Source organism: Scyliorhinus canicula, chromosome 11 (assembly GCF_902713615.1).
Source record: "Scyliorhinus canicula chromosome 11, sScyCan1.1, whole genome shotgun sequence".
NCBI classification, from domain to species: domain Eukaryota; kingdom Metazoa; phylum Chordata; class Chondrichthyes; order Carcharhiniformes; family Scyliorhinidae; genus Scyliorhinus; species Scyliorhinus canicula.
The window spans coordinates 46,761,832-46,786,220 of NC_052156.1; the positions used below are offsets into that span (position 1 = coordinate 46,761,832).

The 24,389-nt window shown below is 45.9% G+C and overlaps 1 protein-coding gene and 1 long non-coding RNA gene across 2 annotated transcripts in view; one reads left to right on the top strand and one right to left on the bottom strand.

Moving 5' to 3' along the window:
- LOC119973064 (receptor-type tyrosine-protein phosphatase gamma-like) overlaps positions 1-24,389 on the top strand; it is a 1,019,600-nt gene that overhangs the window by 342,857 nt on the left and 652,354 nt on the right. The window lies entirely within an intron of this gene.
- LOC119973067 lies at positions 16,627-22,037 on the bottom strand. The gene is made up of 2 exons (XR_005462223.1): positions 21,893-22,037; positions 16,627-17,080 (listed from the first exon to the last, which is right to left on the bottom strand). It is a non-coding gene; the product is annotated as an uncharacterized LOC119973067 (long non-coding RNA).

Consider the following 24,389-nt stretch of genomic DNA (forward strand, 5'->3'; position numbering starts at 1 on the left):
TTTGTGCAAATATGAGGGAGACAATGACAGTCATCCTAATCATTATTGTGGCCCCATGGAGCAAGTAGAGAGAAGAGTGGTGGTAGGGGGAGATTCGGTAGTTAGGAAATAGCAACTCTTTCGTTCAATCATTATAGGGAGTCAGGAATTGCCTCCCTGATACCACGGCAAAGAACATATTGGAACAAGCTTTTTGGGGAAAATAGCTGAACATTATGATTTGTGGCAATGATGGGCGGCACGATGACACAGTGGTTCGCACTGCTGCCTCACAGAGCCAGGGACCCGGGTTCAATTCGGCCTTGGATGACTGTATGTGTGGATTTTGCCCTTTCTCCCTGTGTCTGCATGGGTTTCCTCTGGGAACTCCGGTTTCTTCCCGCAGTCCAAAGATGTGCCGGTTAGGTGAATTTGTCATGCTAAATTGCCCATAGTGTCCAAAGGTTAGGTGGGGTTATGCGGTTACAGGAAAGGGTGGGAGGGGGGCCTAGTTAGAGTCGTCTTTCAGAGGGTTGTGTCGACTCGATGGGCCAAATGTCCTCCTTCTGCACTATAGAGATTCTGTGATTCTATGACTTACGTTTTGTCTCACCTGCATGATCTTTATTATGGATTTTGATTGTTCTGCCTTCTCTCTATTAGTCCCATGCCCATACTCTCTCCCTGGGTTCAGAACTGGTCATTCGTGATTTTGTATTATATTGAGGTGTTTGAAGGATCTCTATTTTTATATTTTAACTCTGTCATCAGTTGGCCTTTGACTTTTAATGGCTTCCCACCCGGACCCTTTAATTTGATAGATGAGCTATTTTACTTTGTCTGATAAAACAGAAGCTTATGCTTTTGTGTCTTGTTTAAATTCTGTGGTATGTCCATCCACTTCAAGTTTAAGACTCCAATATTTATTTGCAATATCATTAACATCTCTAACAATATCATTCACCTCATCTTACTTCCTTTGTAGTTTTCCACTTCTCGTGTGTGACTTTGGTTTAAAAATGTCTACCTCTTAAAGGTTGTCAGCTGTTATGAACGAAAGGGAGTTTTGAAATGGCCTATTTTTCCACCGGTGTGGCACTATGCTGTCTCGCTGGACATTTTTCTCGCTTATTCAGCTTGTGCCAACCATATCAATGACATTCCAAGATGGCAGTTGGCACATTTCTCTCTTTTTTGGCAGGCTTAGCTTTGGTGCACTTTCTTTCTAATGGCCCACATTCTGAATAATCTCACTCGATCTTCGCAATGGAACCTCACCTTTTCCACGAACTAATCCCTGATTTTGTTTTCTAAGGTCAGTTTGTCTCACAATTGGTATTGCCTTTGTTAATATTACATCCTCTCTTGTCCATTATACATCTGATAGTGCTTCATTTAGGACCCCAACGACTATTCGATCACCAATCAGTTCTTCTCAAAATTCTATCATCGCAGTTACCTGCCAGACTGTACAGGTTGTTGATGAACAAATACATGACTTTGATTGGTCTTTGTTTTCTTTTGTTAAATTTTATCCTTCATACAATTACATTTCTGTGACCCCTGAACTATGAATCAAAAGCTTGTAGGACTTTTTCATAAATTGGAATCTCATTAATCTCTGCCTTCCCATTGTGTTATCAACAATAGATCCAACTGCATAAAGTAATGTATTGACCATAATGTATAGATCATCCTTTTGATCTATTTTGTGCAAACTCTAAGCATTTTTATATCTCGTGAACCTCTTTTTTTTTCCAATTGTCCCAGTTTTGGACCTGTTAGCTTTCAGCGCTCACAAATAGTTCTGGGAGTGGTCGTGTGAATTTTATGCTTCTACTGAACCCTGGAATTTTTGTAGCTTCACAGTGCTGCTTGTTGCTTTGAGTCTATGCAACCTGCTATCCAGGACTGTGTCTCAGCTTGCATCTGCTGCTCCTGTGATGCTCCCACTTCTTGGTGTGTTTTTAATCTGTGCCTTTCGTCCCCTTTCCAGGATCCCATGAGTTGCCAGATCTGAAGCTACATCTTAAACATTTTTCTGAGTCTGTTACTCGCAGCCCGCTGCCACCATGTTTCATCTTGTCAATTGCTGCAGACTGTCGGTTGTTAAAACCATTGCTCTTTATTTACAGTTATCATATATATATTGGCTCAAGGCTTGAAGGACCAAAGGGTCTGTTCCTGTGCTGGAGTGTTCTCTGTTCTTATGGAAAAGGCAAACAGCATCGAGAAAGTATTGAAATTATCGCAGGAGAGTAAAATTGGTCTGAGCTGAGAAAAGTAAAACAGGAGTAATACCCTGTGTAGCTGTTGGAATAGAAATAGAAAACATAGCTGAAAAACGTAGAGGGAAAATAATATCACGAGAGAAAGTGAAAGGAAGAGACTTGGAGATATAGCAGTGAGATAGAAAACCTATAGAAAGAGTACTGGTTATTTTAAAATTGGCTTTGCATAAAGATCTGCATTCAATACAGTAACTTATCTGCTCTCTACCCAGAAGATGACAAATGTTTGTTGCCAATATTATGTTGTTTTGTTTCAAATTCCATCTACATATTTTGCTTTTTAGAAAATTATGGGGGAGAACATGGGCAATGTGATCAGTTATGGATTGTACCAGCAAAGAGCCAGAACTGAAATAATAGGCCAAATGTTCAATTTCTGTGCCCTACATTGCTTCCTTGTGTGCTGTAAACCTTGATGGCAATACAAGTACAAGTTCCTCCTTTACTAATTGTAATATCCATTTAAGGGACAATTTTCTGTCATTACAACTTTTATTATTTAGAACTTGAATCTTGAATCTGTTAGCAGTAATCTTGGAAAATGTGATTTTTACTCCTTTCATTGCCACATGGATTGTACCACTGCCCTCAACCCCCTTCACGCCTTTCATTCAAGCTAACTAATCCTGTATGACAGGTCAATATTTTCACATTCCAAGTGGTATTTTGAAAGTATAACTTCTTTAAAATCTATTGTAGATGCAGTGCTTCAGAACATTTACATGAAAAACAATGGAAAATCAGTCACTAAATATGTGAAAGTAAAAATAGGTTTTTCGGGCTGCACCCTAAGGCTATTTATAATTTTTTTCAGACATCTGAATATTAATATTTATATTTCATTTGAAGATTCACCAAAATTCTCAGTCAAAAATGAAATGAAATGATTTTACAATTGACTGTCATCTTGTTACAAGCTAAATAAACTTGAGTTTTTAAAAACAACCTGCATTGATGCTTTCATTTCTCCTAAACCTTCAGCACGAGTTTAAAATAGAAAATGATCCCAAAAATCTTTCAATGAACGGTAAGCTTTTTTTTACAGCTATGCACACCAGTATAATATTTTTCATATGGTTTCTGGCCAAAAGGGCAAATTCTTACATCACTGATTTTTATGGAGTTACCTTGAATAAAATTACAATGTAATTGTTATTCATTGAAAGCAAGGCACAATTGACCACCCTCAACTATTTTTTGAGATGAGTCAAATTGTTACTGCCTTTATTTTCGACCAGTTCCAGAAAAAAACTCAGATGGGAATGTAATTCATAAACATGACAATAACATTAATGAGGACACTAACATTAATATAAACTTTTCTGTTGTTTGTAAACATCTTGGGCTGGATTCTCCGCCGACAGGATGCTCCGTTTTGCCGGCAGTCCAGGGGTTTCCCGGCGGAATGGGGCTGCCCCACAATGAGAAACTCTATTGACCAGCCGGCGTAACGGAGCATCCCGTCGGCAGGGTAAAATAGAAAAGTGGCGCAGCGGGGCAGAGAAACCAGCTCCTTGTTTTTATTCATTTTTGGGATATGGGCATCGATGCATAGATGGTGGTGAACTGCCTTCTTGAACCGCTGCAGTCCATGTAGTGTAGGTATGTTCATAGTGCTGTGCAGGAGAGTTACAGGATTTTGACCCATTGACAATGAAGGAAAGGTGATATATTTCCACATTAAGAAGTCTTAATAATTATCTATATTTTCACTACTAGGCTTACACCAACACGACAATGAAGTTACTGTAAAAAGCCCCTAGTCACCACATTCTGGCGCCTGTTCGGGTACACTGAGGGAGAATTCAAAATGTTCCAATTACCTAACATCACCTATTTCAGGACTAGTGGGAGGAAATTGGAGCATCCGGAGGAAACCCACGCCAACACAGAGAGAATGTGCAGACTCCGCACAGTGACCCAAGCCAGGAATCAAACCTGGGATCCTGGCACTGTGAAGCAACAGTGCCAACCATTGTGCTACCGTGCTGCCCAGACAACACCATGTTAAAGTCCAACAGGTTTATTTGGAATCACTAGCTTTCGGAACGTGGCTCCTTCATCAGGTGAGCCATTAAATATGCATGAGCCGGATTCTCTCTGCACCCGTGAACTATCCGCCTCCACAGCGATATCTCGCCTGGGCGCCATTTAGTAATGATTTCAACAAACGTGTACAAGTCGTAATGGTTGAAACTGATGGAGGGCTCAAAGGGGAGAGTGAGGGAGAAAGATTGGGGCAGACAAACAAAATGGTGCCACGATCTGCGAGGATCCTTTCCTTCTGGCGAAAGGTTCCTTCCTCACCAGCAGGAAATGACTGTCAGTGCAGCTTCGGTGGAGAAAAACTCCCTGAGGCTGAAAGAAAACTGCAAATGCCATTGACTAACTGGGTGTTTTTTGGAGCTGCAGCCTCTGAAAAACACTCCGCTAAATGAAACCGACATAGATTTTTTTCCGGTTAAATCGCACCCAATATTTTTGTGATTTTGCAGATATCTCTTAACGAAGTTTTTCATGGATCGCAACCTTTTCAAAATTTTGAGAACTTAAACAATGTGAATTATGCCTGTTCCGTGTTAATGTAATAGTAGTTTGTACATATGGCTACATATAAGCAGCGACATATGCAGCACCAACAATCTGTCCCTCAATGCCAGCAAAACAATCGCCAGGCAGGAATGTTCCCTTCCATTCGGGGAACACTTCAGCAGTCGCAGGCATTCAGCCTCTGATCTTCGGGTAAGTGTTCTCCAAGGCGACCATCAGAATGCACTACAATGTAGAATCACCGAGCAGACACTTATAGCCATGTTCCGTGCACATGTGTACAGCCTCAACTGTACATGTCGATTCATGTCGACATGTACATGTCGAATTACATTCACTCTCCAACATCTGGCCGGGGCTTGCGAAATCATACCAAATGTCCTGGCTTGAGACAATTCATCCCTCTTTAACCTGTGATTATCCTTCTCTCCAGTTGCTCAGTCTGGACTTGTAAAGTCTTTATTTCCTGCAAAGACTTGCATTCAAAGTATCATCTTGCATCTTTGACTTTGTCTATATATATATGTTTCTGGAACCCACCTCTTCATTCACCTGAGGAAGGAGCAGTGCTCCGAAAGCTAATGATTCGAAACAAACCTGTTGGACTTTAACCTGGTGTTGTAAGACTTCTTACTGAGCAAAACTAAAGAGCTGATTATTGACTTCAGAAAGTAAAGTACTGTGCACACCCCTGTCAGCATCAATGGGGCCAAGGGTGGAGATGGTTAGCAGTTTCAAATTCCTTGGGGTACACAACTCCAAAAATCTGTCCTGGTCCACCCACGTCGCGCTACCATCAAGAAAGCACAACAGCGCCGATACTTCCTCAGGAAATTTGGCATGTCCACATTAACTCTTACCAACCTTTACAGATGCACCATATAAAGCATCCTATCTAGCTGCATCACAGCCTGGTATGGCAACTGCTCGGCCCAGGACCGCAAGAAACTTCAGAGAGCTGTGAACACAGCCCAGTTCATGACACAAACCTGCCTCCCATCCACAACTCCTGCTGCCTGGGGAAAGCGGGCCGCATAATCAAAGACCCCTCCAACCCAGCTTACTCACTCTTCCAACTTCTTCCATTGGGCAGGAGGTACAAAAGTCTGAGAACACGAATGAACAGACTCAAAAACAGCTTCTTCCCCGCTGTTACCAGACTCCTAAACGACTTCTTATGGACCAACCTCATTAACACTGCACCCCTGTATGCTTCACCCGATGCCGGTGTTATGTAATTACATTGTGAACCTAGTGTTGCCTTCTTATGTATTTTCTTTTATTTCCTTTTCTTTTCGTGTACTTTGTTGAGCTGCTCGCAGAAAAATACTTTTCACTGTGACAAGAAACAAAAATCCAACATAAGAACATGTTGATTTGACTTTTTCATTCAGTGGCGGAGCAGGATTGCACACTGCCATGTACTGCAAAATAAAGGACTTGTCCTTTTATGCTGGAGTCTAGAGACCTTAATATCCTGGCTGAAGTATGGATCCATTAATGAAGTGAGTTGGGAGGCCCAGTGGTGAGGCAGAATTCCAGTGACACCATGTTCTTTTTCATATCTCGAACTATTGATGTGTCCCTTTGTAATCTGCCTTCAGTTCAGTGACTTTCACTGTTTTTAAATGTACTTATCTATTTGTAATTATAGCCCCCCCCCCCCCCCCCCCCCTGCCCCAGGCCTGGCCCGCAATCAACCTCATCAGTGCTCAGCCTACCCACATTGCTCACCATGCACTTTGGCACCCAAAATGCTGTACATTACCTCCTGTACCCTGACCCTCCTCACAATCTCCAAGACTGCTCAACCCTCAACACTACTGACTGCCATTCCCCACATTGCTGTCCTCCCTCTTAAACCCCTGACACTGTCAACCTTCCTCCAAACTCCCAGGAGAGGGTGAGAAACTTCAGAAGCTGGGGGGAACTGGGGCAGTAGCAGGAGAGGGCTGCAGTGTTGAGAGTGGGTTGAGCCGTTTCGAAGAAATGGTGGGGGGGGGGGGGGGGAGAGTCAAGAGTCTCGGGGGTAGGAAGGAATTGCCTGGAGGAAGATGAGCTGTGTTGAGAGGGAGTTGAGCTATGTCAGAGGTTGGGAGTGAGCAGTATCAGAAGGTGGGGTTGAACCCTGTTAAAGGTGCAGGAGGGAACATGATGTCAGGGTTGGGGTGTTTGAGCATTGTTGGAGATGTGTGAGAATGTGAGCAGCGTCAGAGGTGCGGGAGGGGGCAAACAATAGGAACATATGACTTACAAGTAGGAGTTGACCACTTGATTCTTTGAGCCTGCTCCACCATTCAATATTATCATGGCTGATCTGGCTGTGGTCTTGGCTCTACTTTCCTGTCTGTCCCCATAACCCTTGACTCCCTTGTCTATCTAAAATCTGTCTAATTCAGCCAGATCAAATTAATTTAAAGATCCAGCCTCCACTACTCTATGTTCCCTAGTTTTAATCTCCCCTGAAAGAAGTTCTGAATTCAGGCAGACAATTGGCCCCAGGGATCTCCAATGCCACTGTGATCCTCGGTTGCTACAAACGTGTGAGCATTTAACATTATTGGGATCGAAGATCTGGATTAGATTGTGTAAAATGTTCTTGTTAGTGGTGTCTGAGGGGGTAATTGAAAGAGAATTGGTGCGAATACATGAAGGTGAATGTGGCTTGGCAATTATTTCATAATGAATTTTTGTTGTGTCCGTTGAATAATCTCCTGGATAGGGTTCCAAAGTTTTATCTCCGATGGTCCGGAACTTTCCCGAAGAATTTCAGTTTGCTTGCAAATTAACAAGTTTTTTCTACAATTATCCTACTACTGGAATCAGAGGAGAATAAGTGTTTAAAAACCAACAGATTACATTTTGACCAATGGGGAGTTAAACAGCAGGGAGGAACAGCTGCAACTTGTTGCAAAAGAGAAGCTGTTTTTATTTCTTTCAACTTAATTTTGAAGTCTGGAGAAATGGTGCCAGTGCACCAACGGCCAGCAATTATGGTGCCAAGTTTCCCTCCCTTATCCCAACAGTAGGCTTGTGGAGGCAGGAACACTGTATTTCTGAGATACTGGAGTACTGAGCCAGATGTAAGAGTGCAAATTTCAGGAACCAACCTATGGTTGCAAGTCTCCAGAATTAAAACAGTGTCAGTATAAAAACAGCTGCTGCCTGACCTGCTGAGTATTTCCAACATTTTCTCTTTTTTAATAAAGATACCTATGGATGTTCAAAGGAGGTTAGAGCCGAAGCGATGTTTGATTGTGCATAAGGAGAGAAACGCACTGTTTTGTTAGTTTCAAGCTCACTAGTTTTGTTTTGGAGGCCGTTAGGATATTGGAAAACGGATCTTCCAGATTAGGTGGGAATAAACTGTATTTGAACCTAAATTAGCAAAGGTTTGAAAACAAAACTGTTCACATCGATTACTTGGGAAGAGAAGTGAAATATTAGAGGCAGTGCAGATAATGTACTTTTACATTTGGAATACAAGTTTTGGAATTCAAATTTTTTGCATTATGATTCACAATTTAATTTGAAAGCCTCTCTCATTTCACCTGTGGAATCAGTCTGTTTTTATTATTTGTGAAATAAAAATGCAAGAGGTATTTTTCCATCTGGCACACAACTGAAATTATTTTTTTCTTCAAATCGTTGTTCCCATGGAACATCCTTGACTGTATTTCTTGCCAAGTCCATGCGCAAAATCATTGCTGCATGCAGGCAGTTGAGATGATAAACTAGCTTTGTGGACGAAGTGGCAGGTAGTTCATACTTCTGATTAAAGTTCAATATGACCTACCAGTTCTTTAATTATTTCCTCCACATGTGATCCAATTTTGTATCAATCAAGTAGCAGCTGGTCTAACTGATTTCTGTTCAGAATTTCAAATGCATTCCTACTGAAAAAAATGGCTGTTTCTTGTCTACAGCTGGAACTCCCTATTTTATTATAATGAATGCCAAGTTGATCTAAGCAAGCTCTCCTGACAGATGCAATCGCCCAGCTGAATATTTATTGGTGGACATGTAAATTGTTCAAAACTCAATTAGTGCAGATACTGTAAAACCATATATTATAAATGCTCTGGGCTACAGTATCTGACATGTAAAGAATGGATGACTTACCAGGGCAGTTGTACAGCATATCTTCTGATCTAACTTGACCAGGTCTCATATTTTCCATTGAGACGCAACGTAGAATATTGCAAAAGGATGCTCCTGCCGTTAAAATGTTGCTGATGAGCTATTTAAGTTTGCATTGGCAGAAATCGGGTTTAGCAGCACGACAGCTGATTATTTCAGAGCAAGTCAAGTGAAAGCAAGTTCTGGACAGGAAGGAGTGTGTCCCATGGAACAATTTTGAATTGTTATCCTTTAATCACATAAATTGTGTTGTTTGTTTTAATTTCTAATTTTTCCTCTAACACATGCAAAGAAAATTGACACATCTGTATGCGGCCACAAAACATAAACCGTAATGAATGAAAACCTTGCATTAGTACGGTGTCTTATTCATGGAAAAATGTTCCAAGACACTTCATAAAACCAGGAGGAAATAAATGGATCCTGAGCTCAAGGACAAGGAAACAGATGAATGAAAACTGGATGAAAGAGATGCTTTGAGGAGTTGTAAATGTTTAGGGAGGGAATGGTGGAATCATGGTGACTGAAGGCACAGCCAGTAGTGGTTGGGGAAAGAGTGATGGTTTCACAAGAGACCAGAGTTAGAAGAGTAGGGATTTCAAACATGAGGAAAGGGGATATGTAGTTCTGGAGGAGATTAGAAACATGGTCGTGGATCTTCATCAATGAAAGTGGTTAAAAGATACACCTATTATCAATATCTGTGTGGAAGCCTGTGACACCATATCTTTAGTCCAGGGGTGGGCAAACTTTTCCGTGCAAGGGCCACATTCAGAAATTCACAATTTTAAAGGGCCGCATAGTATATTAAGTAAAATAATTACTTCACCCGGTTATGATTCTGGGCGCCTCATATAGAACATAGAACATAGAACAGTACAGCACAGAACAGGCCCTTCGGCCCTCGATGTTGTGCCGAGCAATGATCACCCTACTCAAGTCAACGTATCCACCCTATACCAGTAAGTAACCCAACACCCCCCCCCCCCCCCCCCCCCCCCCCATTAACCTTAAAAAAAAAAAAAAATTTTTTTTTAAACATTTTTTTTTTAATGACTTGGTGGGCCGCATAAAGACCTTTGGCGGGCCGTAGTTTGCCCACCCCTGCTTTAGTTGATGTCACCAAGGATCAAAATGAAGAAGAGCAGGTAGTCAAGGGGAGACATTGTGGAACTCTGGACGTGATGGTGTACTGCTGGAAGTAAAGCAACCTCTGCAGAGCCTCTGGCTATGATCAGATAGCCTAGAGTGGAATCAAGAAATACCACAGAGCTGACAGTACCAAGTTCCAGTGGCATATTACTGTTGAGAATAACAGTGCAAGACACAATTGGGATTCATTAGTTCAATACTCGCACTGATTGCAAACTAATATTGAAAGTTCTGAACCTTTTCTCTGAGTCCCTGCCACAAAATCCATCCCATAGTCATCAGTTATGTCCCTCACCCTAGGTACTGTGTGAGACTGGACCAGACCATTTGCAATCTTGTCATCGCATTCTACCCTGAGCTTAGCTTCTGACCCGATTTTCTCTCCATCCCAGGATTGCCTACTTCCAGCTCCATATGGTCACCAGTCTCTGTCCCCGCATCAGCTTCCTAGTTGCTGAAACCTGTAACCATTGGTAACCCTTTGTTACCATTAAATTCAGCTATTTCAAAGTTTTCCTCCGCTGTGCCCTGGCCCGCGATCAAGGCCCACCGATCGGTGGGCCGGCCTCTCGGGCTGGGGGCTCCTTTGTTCCGTGCTGGACCCTGTAGCCCTATGCCATGTTGCGCCGGGGCCAGTGTGGTAAGGGAGACACTGCACATGCACGGAAATCGCGCCGGTCCCACCGCGTATGCGCGGACACGCGGCGCCCATCTGATGCCGGGACCAGCAGCTGGAGCGGCATGGATTGTTCCAGTCCCATGCCGGCCCCCCTGTAGGGGCCAGAATTGCTGATCCTGAGGCCATGTTGACGCCATCAGGAAACGCTACGCCGTTTACGACGGCGCTAACACATAGCCTCAGGATCAGAGAATCCCGCCCCTCCCTCTGTTGCTCTGGGTCAAACTTTATTTGATAGCAATAATGTGGAGCACCTTGTGATATTTTTATTAAAATGTGCCATATAAGTTGATGCACTATCAATTACGATGAGACGAGAGTAAAATGTAATCGAGGCTTTATTATACAGAGATGTGTGGCCTCCTACAGCAGCTGACGAAATGGCTGCTGTACGGGGAGCACACATATTTATACTCCGCCCAGTAGCAGGCAGGGATGTACCCCCGTACCGGTAGTACAGGGGCCTTACCGTAAAACACGTGTGTGTGTGTGTATATATATATATATATATATATATTACACAGTATATACATTAGTGGTTAAAAAATTAGTCCAGCGGGGTGCTGGAGAACTAGATACAGAAAGTTGTGTTTAAAATCACAGCGAATATTACAAATTCAGGCGGTCCGGTGCCTTGATCTGCCGTCGAGAGCGCTGCAGTGATGGTGGCGACTCAGGCGGCAGCTTAGTCTTCGGTGACTCCGGGAGCGTGTCGAAATCCTCTTCATCCCCGGGTGGGAGCAAGGGGAGGACAGATTGTCCCGGAGCGTGGGGTGCGCTGGGGGAAGGGAGGGTGTCGCCGGGGCAGAGGGGGGTGTGTGTGTGGAACCAGCTGGCGCCAGGTCCCTGAGTGAGACTGTGTCTTGGCGGCCGTTGGGGTACGCTACGTAAGCGTACTGCGGGTTGGCGTGGATTAGCTGTAGCCTCTCAACCAACGAGTTCACCTTGTGGAGTCGCACGTGTCTACGGAGGAGAACAGGTCCTGGAGCTGCCAGCCATGTTGGGAACGAAACCCCGGAGGTGGACTTCCTGGGGAAGGCAAAGAGGCGTTCATGGGGGGTTTCATTAGTCATGGTGCACAGGAGCGACCGTATGGAGTGAGTGCATCGGGGAGGACCTCCTGCCAGCGGGAGGCCAGAAGATTTCTGGCCCGTAGGGCCAGCTGGACTGCCCTCTAGACCGTGCCATTCTCCCGCTCCATCTGCCCATTTTCCCTGGGGTTGTAGCTGGTCGTTCTGCTCGAGGCAATGCTCCTGTTGAGCAGGAACTGGCGCAGCTCATCGCTCATGAATGAGGATCCCCAGTCGCTGCGGATGTAGGCGGGGAAGCCGAACAGAGCGAAGATGGTGTTGAGGGCTTTGATGATGGTGGCAGACGCAATGTTGGGGCATGGGACGGCAAAGGGGAATCGGGAATATTCATCGACCACACTGAGGAAGTACGTGTTTCGGTCGGTGGAGGAGAGGGGCCCTTTGAGGTCCACGCTGAGGCGTTCAAAGGGTGGGGGAGGCCTTCACCAGGCACGCACGGTCTGGCCGGTAGATGTGCGGTTTACACTTCGCGCAGACCTGGCAGTCTCTGGTGATCGCCCTGACTTCCTTGATGGAGTAGGGCAGATTGTGGGCCTTTATGAAGTGATAAAAGTGGGTGACCCCTGGGTGACAGAGATTGCCTTGTGGAGTCGCACTTGTCTGCGGAGGAGAACGGGTCCTGGAGTTGCGAGCCATGTTGGGAACGAAACCCCGGAGGTGGACTTCCTGGGGAAGGCAAAGAGGCATTCATGGGGGTTTTGATTAGTCGTGGTGCACAAGAGCGACCGGATGGAGTGGAGTGCATCGGGGAGGAGTCAGTCCACTTGTGCGCTGGCACATGTACCTTGGGATAGGGCATCGGGGGGACTCGTTGAGCTTACTGGGACGTTACAAAGTCTCATAGTTGTAGGTGGACAGCTCGATCCTCCACCTCAAGATTTTATCATTTTTGATATTGCCCCGCTGTGTGTTATTAAACATGAAGGCAACAGACCATTGGTCAGTGAGGAGAGTGAATCTCCTGCCAGCCAGGTAATGCCTCCAATGCTGCACAGCTTCAATGATGGCTTGGGCCTCCTTTTCGACGGAGGAGTGCCAAATTTCGGAGGCATGGAGGGTGCGGGAAAAGAATGCCATGGGCCTGCCTGCCTGGTTGAGGGTGGCGGCCAGAGCGACGTCTGATGCATCGCTCTCGACCTGGAAGGGGAGCGTCTCGTCGACCGCTTGCATCGCGGCCTTGGCGATGTCAGCCTTGATACGGTTGAAGGCCTGGTGAGCCTCGGCCGTCAGGGAAAAACGGTGGATTGAATGAGTGGGTGGGCCTTGTCCGCATAGTTTGGGACCCACTGGGCATAATACGAAAAGAACCTCAGGCATCGTTTAAGGGCCTTGGGGCAGTGGGGGAGGGGGAGTTCCATGAGAGGGCGCATGCGATCGGGGTCGGGCCCCAGAACTCCGTTCTGCACCACGTAGCCAAGGATGGCTAAGCGGTTTGTGCTGAACACACACTTCTCCTTGTTGTTAGTGAGGTTGAGGAGATTGGCGGTGTGGAGAAATTTGGAAAGGTTGGCGTCACGTTCCTGCTGGTCGTGGCCGCAGATGGTGACATTGTCCAGGTACGGGAAAGTGGCCCGCAGTCCGTACCGGCCAACCATTCGGTCCATCTCCCGTTGGAAGACCGAGACCTCGTTGGTGACGCCGAAGGGAACCCTAAGAAAGTGGTAAAGGCAGCCGTCTGCTTCGAACGCCGTGTATGGGCGGTCCGCCTTACGGATGGGGAGCTGGTGGTCGGCAGATTTCAGGTCCACTGTCGAGAAGACCCAGTACTGTGCAATCTGATTGACCATATCATATATGCGTGGGAGGGGGTACGCATCGAGCTGCGTGTACCGATTGATGGTCTGACTGTAGTCAACGACCATCCTGTTTTTCTCCCCAGTTTTCACCACTACCACTTGGGCTCTCCAGGGGCTGTTGCTGGCCTCGATGATACCTTCCTGAAGCAACCGCTGGACTTCAGACCTGATGAAGGTCTTGTCCTGGGCGCTGTACCGTCTGCTCCTGGTGGCGATGGGTTTGCAATCCGGGGTTAGGTTTGCAAAAAGGGAAGGTGTGTCGACCTGAAGGGTCGCGAGGCCGCAAACGGTAAGGGGTCGTAGGGGCCTGCCAAATTTCAGGGTTAGGCTCTGGAGGTTGCACTGGAAGTCCAGGCCGAGTAGCAAGGCAGCGCAGAGGTTGGGGAGGACGTAGAGGCAGAAGCTGTTGAACTCCATGCCCTGGGTGGTGAGGGTGGCGATGCAGTATACCCAGATCGTGACGCAGTGGGATTCGGAGGCCAGGGGGATTCTCTGGTTAGCGGGGTGTACCGCGAGGGAGCAGCGCCTTACCGTATCGGGGTGAATGAAGCTCTGAGCTCCCGGAGTCCAGCAAGCAGGATATCTCGTATCCGTCGACCTTCACCTTTGTTGAAGCGGCCGCGAGGTTGTGTGGTCGAGACTGGTCAATCGTGATCGAGGTGAGACGCGGCTGGTCGTTGGCAGTTGCAGGCGATGAGCGGCCTGATGAGGTGCCTGACAGGCAGGGGTCCTGAGGTGGGTAAGATGGCGGTGCCCACGGGCCGCACATGTCCTGGTGGAGGCAAGATGGTGGCGCCCTGGGTCTGCGCATGTCCTGGGGCAGGCAAGATGGCGGCACCCATTGGTTCTGAAGGAGGCAAGATGGCGGCACCCACGAGCCGCACATGTTGTGAGTAGAGCGTGGTTCGAGAAGGGGAAGATGGCTATGCCCACTGGCCGCAAGTGGTCTGAGGAGGGGAAGATGGTGGCGCCCACTGGCTGCACGTGGGGGGTGCCGGGACATTACCGGTGAATGAGCAGGCCTGGCACACTGCAGAGAAATGTCCCTTCTTGCCACAGGCCTTGCAGATGGCGCTCCACGCCAGGCAGCGCTGTCGGGAGTGTTTTCACTGTACACAGAAGTCGCATTTGAGTCCCCCGGGGTTGGTTGGCTGCCGCGCGGCACAGGCGTGGGGTTGGCTGGGGGCGGTCGCTGATGGGGTCCATGATGGGGTGACCATTGGCGGGGTGCACGATGCACAGGACGGGTGAACCGCGCGGTCGGGGGCATAGGCCTGAAAGTTGCGTGAGGCGACCGTAAGTGAGAGCGCTAGTCTGTTGGTCGCCGCGAGGTCAAGCATGGCCCCTTCTGAGAGGCGCTGGCGAATGTAGTCAGACCCTATGCCTGTAACGAATGCGTCTCTCATCAGCAGGTTTGGGTGTTCAGTGGCCGAAACGTCCTGGCAGTCACAGTCTCTAACTAGGGCGAGCAGGGCACACCAGAAATCTTCGACAGACTCACCGGGAAGTAGCACCGCGTGGAGAGGCGATGCCTGGTGGGTAGATTTCGTCAGTCCGCTGAGCGTAGTTTTCCTTCAGTAGCGCCATGGCCTCTGCGTAGGTTGGCGCGTCCTGGACGAGGGGAAAAACGTTGGAGCTCAGCCGCGTGTACAGAATCTGGAGCTTCTGTGCTTCTGGGATTGCGTTTGGCGTAGACTCGATGTACGCTTCAAAACTGTTCTTTTTGGCGTTGTCTGCTTGAGGATGCAGCTGGAGACAATCTGGCTTGATGCGGAGGTCCATCTCTGAAAAATCTTCTGTTTAATAAATTGATGCACTATCAATTACAACGAGACGAGAGTAGAATGTAATCGAGGCTTTATTACACAGATGTGTGGCCTCCTACAGAAGCTGATGAAATGGCTGCTGTATGGGGAGCACACATATTTATACTCTGCCTACTGGGCAGAGCCAGCAGGCAGGGATCTACCCCGTACGTGTAGTACAGGGGCCTTACCGTAAAACATGTATATACATCAGTGGTGACTACTACATAAGTGCAGATATTTGAGCACAAATCTGGTCTGGGCTGACAGTTTAATTGTTTTAACAGGACTGTATTGTCTGAGGACCCATTCTTACTATAATATGACCGTCTGTACAGGGGAACATCCCAAGATACTATTTGATGAGGAGCAGGAACTCCTACTGGTGCCATTGCTAATATTCTGCCCTCAACAAATAACACCCGGATTAACTGGCTTCTTGTCTTATTTATTTTAATGTTCTGTGCACATGGTGGCTGTTTGTCCACTGCATTTCAAAATAATTTATTATCTGTGAAGCCTTTTGGGACCTTTTCAGGAAATGTGGTTAGGCTGCAGAAGTAGTTTACATCTTGACATGAAAAGAATTGCTTTACAAAAAGGCTTCTCAATTTTTTATACATTGTTCTGTATTGGCCATTTGAAATCATGGCTTTTGTTCATATTGTCTTGGCCTATTTGCACTGATATTTTGGCGATAGTAATATTGGGGATCGCTCAGTTTTGAATTCCAGAGGCCACCATCGATGAACCAACTGTCCAAGTTTATGTAGCAGCATACTAATCAAACCAATTTCCCTGAATCTGCTGCTACAATAAGCAAGCCAGATTTTGGAATGTAAATGCTAAGGAGTTAACTCACACTCAAATGCTGGCCGCTTAGAATCAGTGCTAAAATGCCACCAATATTAAACTATTGAGAGGCTGTGATGGATGACATATGGAAGGGAAAAATGCCCATGCTAGTGTGACCAATATCTCATTTTCAAAACCTTTTGCTTGAAATCAATGCCCCAATTTTCACCCTTTCAAGATTTTCTGAGATACTGGCAAGGTTATTATTTATTCACCATGGGTAATAGCCCTTGAAAAGGTGGTGGCGAGCAGTGATATATGTGGTCACCGTACGCACACCCATCGTGCTGTTCTTGAAGGAATAAATGAAATATATTTATTCAGATTTTACATTTTTGTAAACGACGCAAAAAATTACAAAATAAATACATTGCAGTAAGAAAAGAGAAAAACAGCTCAACAGACACGAGGGGAACAGGAGAACAACATTATAACTGGTTCGACACAATCATCTAACATCAATAGATGCCTCTGTAAGCCCCACCAGAGACCCAAGGGAGAAACAGGTTGAAGCCATGAAAGCGTGGTTAACTGGTGCACTCCCTCCCTCGCAGCATTTGCTCGCAATTACCACAAGGGTTCAGGCTAATCTTTCCGATCCATGTTTGGGCGCAAACCAATATATTTCTCCCACAACTCTCGCAGTACCAAAGGCACCAATGATGCACCACAGCCATCTATCTTCAGAAAGCAATCTTGTCTGTACCCATGCAGGAACCAATCACAGATTCTTTATACCCACCTTTACAAAAGAAAAGAAAACAAAGAAAATACACGTGAACTCCAGTTCTAAAGTAAATTTACATATGTACCACACAAGGCAAATTAACCACAGTCTCAGGCCCAGTACAGACCAAAATGATTCCATACTTTTGTACAGAGAGGACCGGGTAAGAACATGTTCGGTCTTTCATGCCTCCCAAAAAAAGAGGGAAATGCAAGAGCGACCAGGACTAAGCTACAGGGTAAAAGAGGATCAGGACCCAACCCTTGTTCCATATTTCCCTGGTGCACGCCGATCACCAATTAATGAGGAAAAGAACAAGCAATTCCTTCAACCAAGAAAGCATCTCACCTCTTAGGGGGCAATAGGATATTAACCAAAAAAACAGGACTCAACTCAACCCCAGGCCTCAGTGCACCGAAGAAGCAATACCCAGCCTCTCAGGCCATCCCTAATAAATGCCTTCAAAAAGAGACATTCCAAGCTCCAGGAGACAACCGGATTTCAGTCACAGCACAGGATTTGACCTTGCCCAGCACCTCCTGACAGACAGGAATCAAGACCCGCAGGATCTCTAGTGCACCACAGCACCCGCACCCCAGCCAGACCTGTACCTCTCCAACCACATCCAGGGACGTGCATCTCCCCATTTATACTCAAATAAAAAAGATTACGCCAGCTCCAGCCGGGATACCCCATCACCAAAGTGAAGAAGAATCGTCAAGTCACCCAACAATTGGTTGCCCTGGGATGCGGGGGGGGGGGGGGGGGGGGGGGCGATTCCCTCTTCCTCGGTACAACCAGGGGAATCTCCCTTAAACCATCGGACTGGACCAGGATTAATAACAGCACCCTCCTCACCCAGATGAAGAGAGGGAAAACAACTGTCTGTCGCTGTCTGTGCGGAGTCTGCACGTCCTCCCCGTGTGTGCGTGGGTTTCCTCTGGGTGCTCCGGTTTCCTCCCACAGTCCAAAGATGTGCGGGTTAGGTGGATTGGCCATGCTAAATTGCCCGTAGTGTCCTAAAAAGTAAGGTTAAGGGGGGGGTTGTTGGGGGTATAGGGTGGATACGTGGGTTTGAGTAGGGTGATCATGGCTCGGCACAACATCGAGGGCCGAAGGGCCTGTTCTGTGCTGTACTGTTCTATGTTCTATGTAACTCCTAAGGGAAGAATGCTCAAACTGATTTCAAGATATCAGCCATCACCCCGCACTGTCCACTGTCATAGGAAGGAGAATTCCAGAATTTCAACTGACTAATGACAAAGGAGTGGCAATATACTTTAAAGTCATGATAAATGTGAATTGGAGGGTGGGTTGAAGATGGTTTTTATGTTTTCATGCTCCTGCTATCTTTCTATGTGGTGGAGGCCATGTGTTTGGAAGGTGCAGTCAAAGAGGCTTGCAGAATTGCTGCAGTGAATCTCATAGATGATATACACTGCAGCCATGATATGGTGATGATGGACAGAATGAATGTTAAAGGTAATGGATGGGGCATGTGACAACTGGGAAATTTTAGGAAATTGGTTTGAAGATAGAACATAGAACAGTACAGCACAGAACAGGCCCTTCGGCCCTCGATGTTGTGCCGAGCAATGATCACCCTACACAAACCCACGTATCCACCCTATACCCGTAACCCAACAACGCCCCCCTAACCTTACTATTTAGGACACTACGGGCAATTTATCATGGCCAATCCACCTAACCCGCACATCTTTGGACTGTGGGAGGAAACCGGAGCACCCGGAGGAAACGAAAGCACACACGGGGAGGACGTGCAGACTCCGCACAGACAGTGACCCAGCCGGGAATCGAACCTGGGACCCTGGAGCTGTGAAGCATTTATGCTAACCACCATGCTACCGTGCTGCCCTAGATGTAGTGGGCAATTTAGTGGTTAACAGCCTGAAGGTAAATCTGCCAGCGCTGAGTCAGGGGTATATGTCCACACTTGGCCTGAGTTACATTGTCCCATTCAAACTTAAACTCGTTAATGGGAAGAAACAGAATACCCACAGCTGGGATGATTTGCCTCTGGAACACTCTTGTCTGCCCGACCATTCGCCCATTATGGAGTCTGATGTCATCTTTTGTCCGTAAATTGGAAGTTAGTTGCATATTCATAGCATAGCCCTGTTCTTTTGTGCAAGCAGAAGTGGGTAATCAAAAGTCCAGAGAGCGATGATGAGTTCAAGTCTGGACACCTCTGGACAGAATCATCTTTGAGGGGTTCCCACTCCAGGGACACCCAACTGCGAATGTGGTCACGGAAGAGGGGAAGACAGGTTGGAGAATCCATCGATCACCACTGCCGTTGGTGTTAATTTTGGCTGGCCCAAGAACAGGTTTCACGCAGAGGTCCTCCTCCTTCCCGGTTTCTCTCCGCATCGAGTGCCCAATGATCAGGAGCATGGGGCTGAAGTACAAACAAAACTGCAACAAAGGTTTTTTAAATTACTGAAAAAATGATGCCTTCAATATTGACCTGTATAGATATGGCCAATAGCCTCCACAAGGTGACAAGAAGGGCAGGTATCCAGGGAGTCCGTGACCTGATGCATCCAAAGGTTTTATGGTACTGTTGCATGCAACACCCTCCACCTCTGGTCCCCAATGTTAAGCGGGAGGATTAACTCGTGGCTGATGATTTTTGAGACTGTGTAACTGATTAAAGCGCTTTCCATGGTCAGTTCACTGGAACACCCGCACTCTGGTGAGTGTCGCGGTGCTTTTCCAGTCACACTGATATTTGAAATCTTTCCCCACAAACCGAACAGACAAACATTTCCTTCCACATTCAAAGGCCAATGATATTCAGTTCCTGATGAATCGAGTGACTCTGTCAAATCTTGACCTAATGTTTGGTTTGACTTTCCCGTCTCGAACTCTTCCCCTTCTAGCCTCCGATTTTGCGTGTTTTCACCAAGCTCGATGCAGCTTTTTTGATGACAGACCTGGAGTAACGGCCAGCTGGAATAACGGCCACCAACTTGATCGCAGGAAGATGCAACAGTGTGCATGAAAGCTAAATTAGCCAGGGTCCCATTGTCCAAAAGATTAGTCTCAATGACCTGTCCTCAACTGTTGAATACCTCAGGTGATTGCTATAGATGCCTTCTCGATGAGGCAGGAGATGCGAGTCCTTCACACTCCCTGAAGTCATTGTTTTTGATTTGTTTTGCAGCCAAACTAATTTCACTACAGTGAATTGGAATGTATAATAATGCAAATTGGTATTAGCCATCTTGGGTTGTGAGTTTGAACCACTTAAACCTTTGTTTTTAAAAAGTCTACTTTTAAAAGCTCAGTTCAGATTTCCAGCTGGTGAATTAAAAATTATTATTTGACATACAACACTTCTTCATGACAACGTAATGAGTACAAAAATGGCCTTTACCTGAAAGAAAGGCTTTTTCAGTAATCTCTGTTAAAAATGCACTTGTGCAACATGCTAGTTATCTTTATAAACTGGCGGTCAATATTTAATACAATGGTCAGTTTTTAAACCATGTGGCGATTTGTCAGCATAAGAAAAGTCAACTCTTTGCACTGATATGGGAGGTTGCCAATATTAGTCAATGAGCTGTTTAGGATGGTAGGCCCGAAGACCTTAGGAAGCACCACTCAATCAAATATTATTTTTTTCTACTTAGTTATGTATAAATATGAGGCAGAACGATTTTCAGATTAGCTGATGATTTTTGAGTGTGCGATTTCCCAGCTCTGCCCGCCACCAGATCGTCCGTCCCCGCTGGAAGTGAATGGATTTTGGCTGGGCTATTACAACCCCCGTGGCAGGTTGCGCTATAACGGTCCTGGGATATCCTGACCCATGAGTTACAATAACAGGGCGGTTGACATTTGCGTTTCAGATATTAGTCAATCTAACAACTTGCTAAAATGCAGCTTATTTTTATTCTTCTAGAGCATGCCTGAACCTTATGGGAAGGTTTATTGTACCTGATTGAACTAGCTGCAAAAGATTGTGAAATGCTTCTCTCATGCATCAACTATTTATACAACTGAATTTGGTGCAATGCCAAAATTGGAAATAAAATAAAGCATGGTGATTGGATTTACCCAAATTAAAAGATCACACTGAGATTTTGAATTTTAGTACAGTACTGTAAATTATTTCATGTAGAAATGTCATGTTTGCACGTGAATTGGAATAAACGATTCGATTGTAACTTTGAAAGAAATTTTCAGTTTATTTGCCTGCTCATTGTGAAACTCTATTTGTTATTATACATTTACTGGAGACAGAACCTGTGCCATTTGTATTAAAATGAACCCTATTAAAGGGAAAACATGGTGTGGCATAAATAATCAATGCACTTAGTGAAGATTGCAGACCTAGACTGCATGGTTGCAGCACATAGTGGTTTATTTTTCCACTGCAAAACAATTGTGCTTTCTGACAGTGGAAAGAATTATATAAGGTCAGAAATTACACTTGTAATAGCAACCAATTTTAACATGTTTGATTTTCCTCTGTCTACTATTTAATGGACTGAATTAACCCTGCTGCTTTAAATAATTTGTCACCATTGTTAAAATGGAGGACAAAGGAATGTCAGGTGAGTATGTTGAGGATTTGTCTACTCTTATTGCCAATCATAATGACAAACTTTGTTTTTGAGAAGGTTTGTAATACATAGCTGGATGATCAGTATTAAGAAGATGGAAAACAAGCTAACATTTGGTTGTGATCTGTCATCAGAACCCATTTCCAAGGATTAATTCAGATTCACCCATACCATATGAAACCAGGCAAAATAAAAGCTGTTCCTTTACAAAAATTGAAATACTTAATCTACATACCTTCATCATGTAATTCGACACCTGCCTCTGGCTGTCAAGGGACTGGAGACGGGGACAAATGTAGTTTTGAGCCCATTTAATTTTCATCCATGTTCAATGCTCTGCTGTTTGAGATAGTTGTAAACACGTGTAACAAAGATCTTCAGTTCGTCAAGTGAACTCAAATGAGCATTGATCGGTGGCACTTCTGCATTGGAGAACTGCCAACCAATCAGATTGGCTAGCAGCTCTTCCATCCTGGCAACAACAGCGCTGCAGTGGCCTGACCTCGGTGTAAAGGGTCACAGGGTGGGGACAGTAGGGAAGGTATGAGGGTGGGTGGGAGGGGAGCGTTGTGAGGGGGAGTGATCAAGATTCCAGTGGGAAAGGACATCTGGCGATTGAGCCCTTGGTTGGGGGTAAAGGGGGAAACCACATTGAGAAGGGCTCTTCTGATGGAGATCCCGGTGAGAATCCCATCCCTGCAGTTTCACTCTCCTCCCCTGCCGAAAAATCTACCTGGGCGGGGAACATAAAATTCTGTTTTTAGGGTTAGATTGCGAGATTGAAAAAATTGTGCTTTAATCTCTCAACCTTCAATATTTAAAATATTTGTAACCATCCAAAGCTAAACTATATTTGGCTTGAAAGACGGAATTACAGAGGTACTAAAAAGTCAGAAACATATTAAGCAACATGAAAAATATCAATTTTATGAGGTTGTTTCTGAGTTCCCCTAAAATCGATGGGATAAAAATTATCTTTGAGCTGTGAATCTAAAAATATGATATGGCATTGGCCATTTATGATACCCTGCACTTCATATTCAATTCTACTGAAGTTCAGGGGTGCAATATTCCCACAATTGCACAATGTTGGATCTAGCAAGGAAAACTGTGAAGCGCACTACTTCACAGACGTCTTTTTGCGCCTGATTAAATGCCCCCGCACAATTTCAGAGTGCTGCTGAAAAACAACACAGCCAGTTGAGGGGCCAGGCCTAAACATACCTAACGGTGTTAAATTAAAAGAACCCCCCCCCCTCCCATGGAGCCCCCACCCCCCCACAGACACACACATATGCAGCGCAAAGATCGGGGCACCCATACAGTCCCTAGAATGCAGAAGGAGGCCATTTGGCCTCTCGAGTCTGCACCAACTCTCTGAAATAGTACCCTACTTAGGCCCACCGCCTTCCCTGTCCCCGTAATCTCGCACATTATTCATGGCCAATACACCTGACCTGCACATCTTTGGACTGTGGGAGGAAACCAGAACACCCAGAGAAAACCCACGCAGACACCCAATGTCGGGTGTGGCCTACGTCCGTGGCACTATGACAGCAGCGCAAACAACGGTGCCACAAGCATCAGGGCGACCTAATCCATTCTCCCCCCCCCTCCCCCCCCCCGCCCAATAGGCATTGGGATGCCCCCCTCATCATCTGTGGCCCAACTGCAACCCTTCCATCACTGACACCACCTCCACTCCCCTTCACAGGCTTCATCCTGCTCAATTTGCTCCTCCCCCCTCCCCCACGAGCATTGGGGTAAAGCCTCTCTTCCCCCCCCCCCCACCTCTGATTGCCTCCCCACCGCAACACAGGCACCACTCCCACTCCGCTGCAGGCAACCCACCCTGCCCCCACAAGCATCACCCTCCTCATGGAGGTGGGTGGGATTTGAGAGGGGAATGAGATCTACGGGGCTTAACAGTACAGGTACTGGGCCAATGTGCCTACTCTCTTCAGCATCCACTCACCTTGACTTTGGGAGGCAGTGGCTTTGACTTGGACTTGGTGGGGCTGGGGGTGGCGAGGAGTGGCGGGTGATAGGGTGACAACTGGGTGTTATCAGTGGAAGGAAAAATTAAAAATGCATGCAGAATTATTCAGAACATGGGGAACATGTCGTTGGGAAGTGGCCTGACTCGTGATTCCCAAGTTTATCATGAAAGTCCAGCCTACATGTCCAGTTTTAACATAGGCTCGTTACTGGATGGCTTCCCCTAAAACAGAACCATCGGATTGAGTACTGTTGTGATAGCTGACCCATTTATAACATTTTCTTTGTAACAGAAGCTGTTAGTGAAGGCCGAGTATCCATTTAAATACAGCAGCATCTCTATTTCTATTACCTATTGTCTCTTCCCATCTAAAACCTTGTTTATCTTCCTGCTGTAATCTGGGGAGAGCAATCTAACCTGTGTGGTTAGATTGATAATACTATCCCATTTCTAACAAAATAGGGTACCTTAATAGTTATATTGATTGTTTTTGGGCTTTCAGCAGATATTTTTCTCCTGCTCAATGCCAAAGACCACTCTGGTAAGCAATCTTTCAGTGCCTGTGATTCACCATGAAAGGTGCACAATATCTATTAATGCAGCATTGTCCGGGCTTGAACAGTTGTAATAGCTCACTGAATTAACACAAGCATCCCCCCCCCCCCATATTGTCCTAGAAGAATGAATATGCCGTCAGACCACAGGTAATAAAAACACTTTTGATTTATGAATG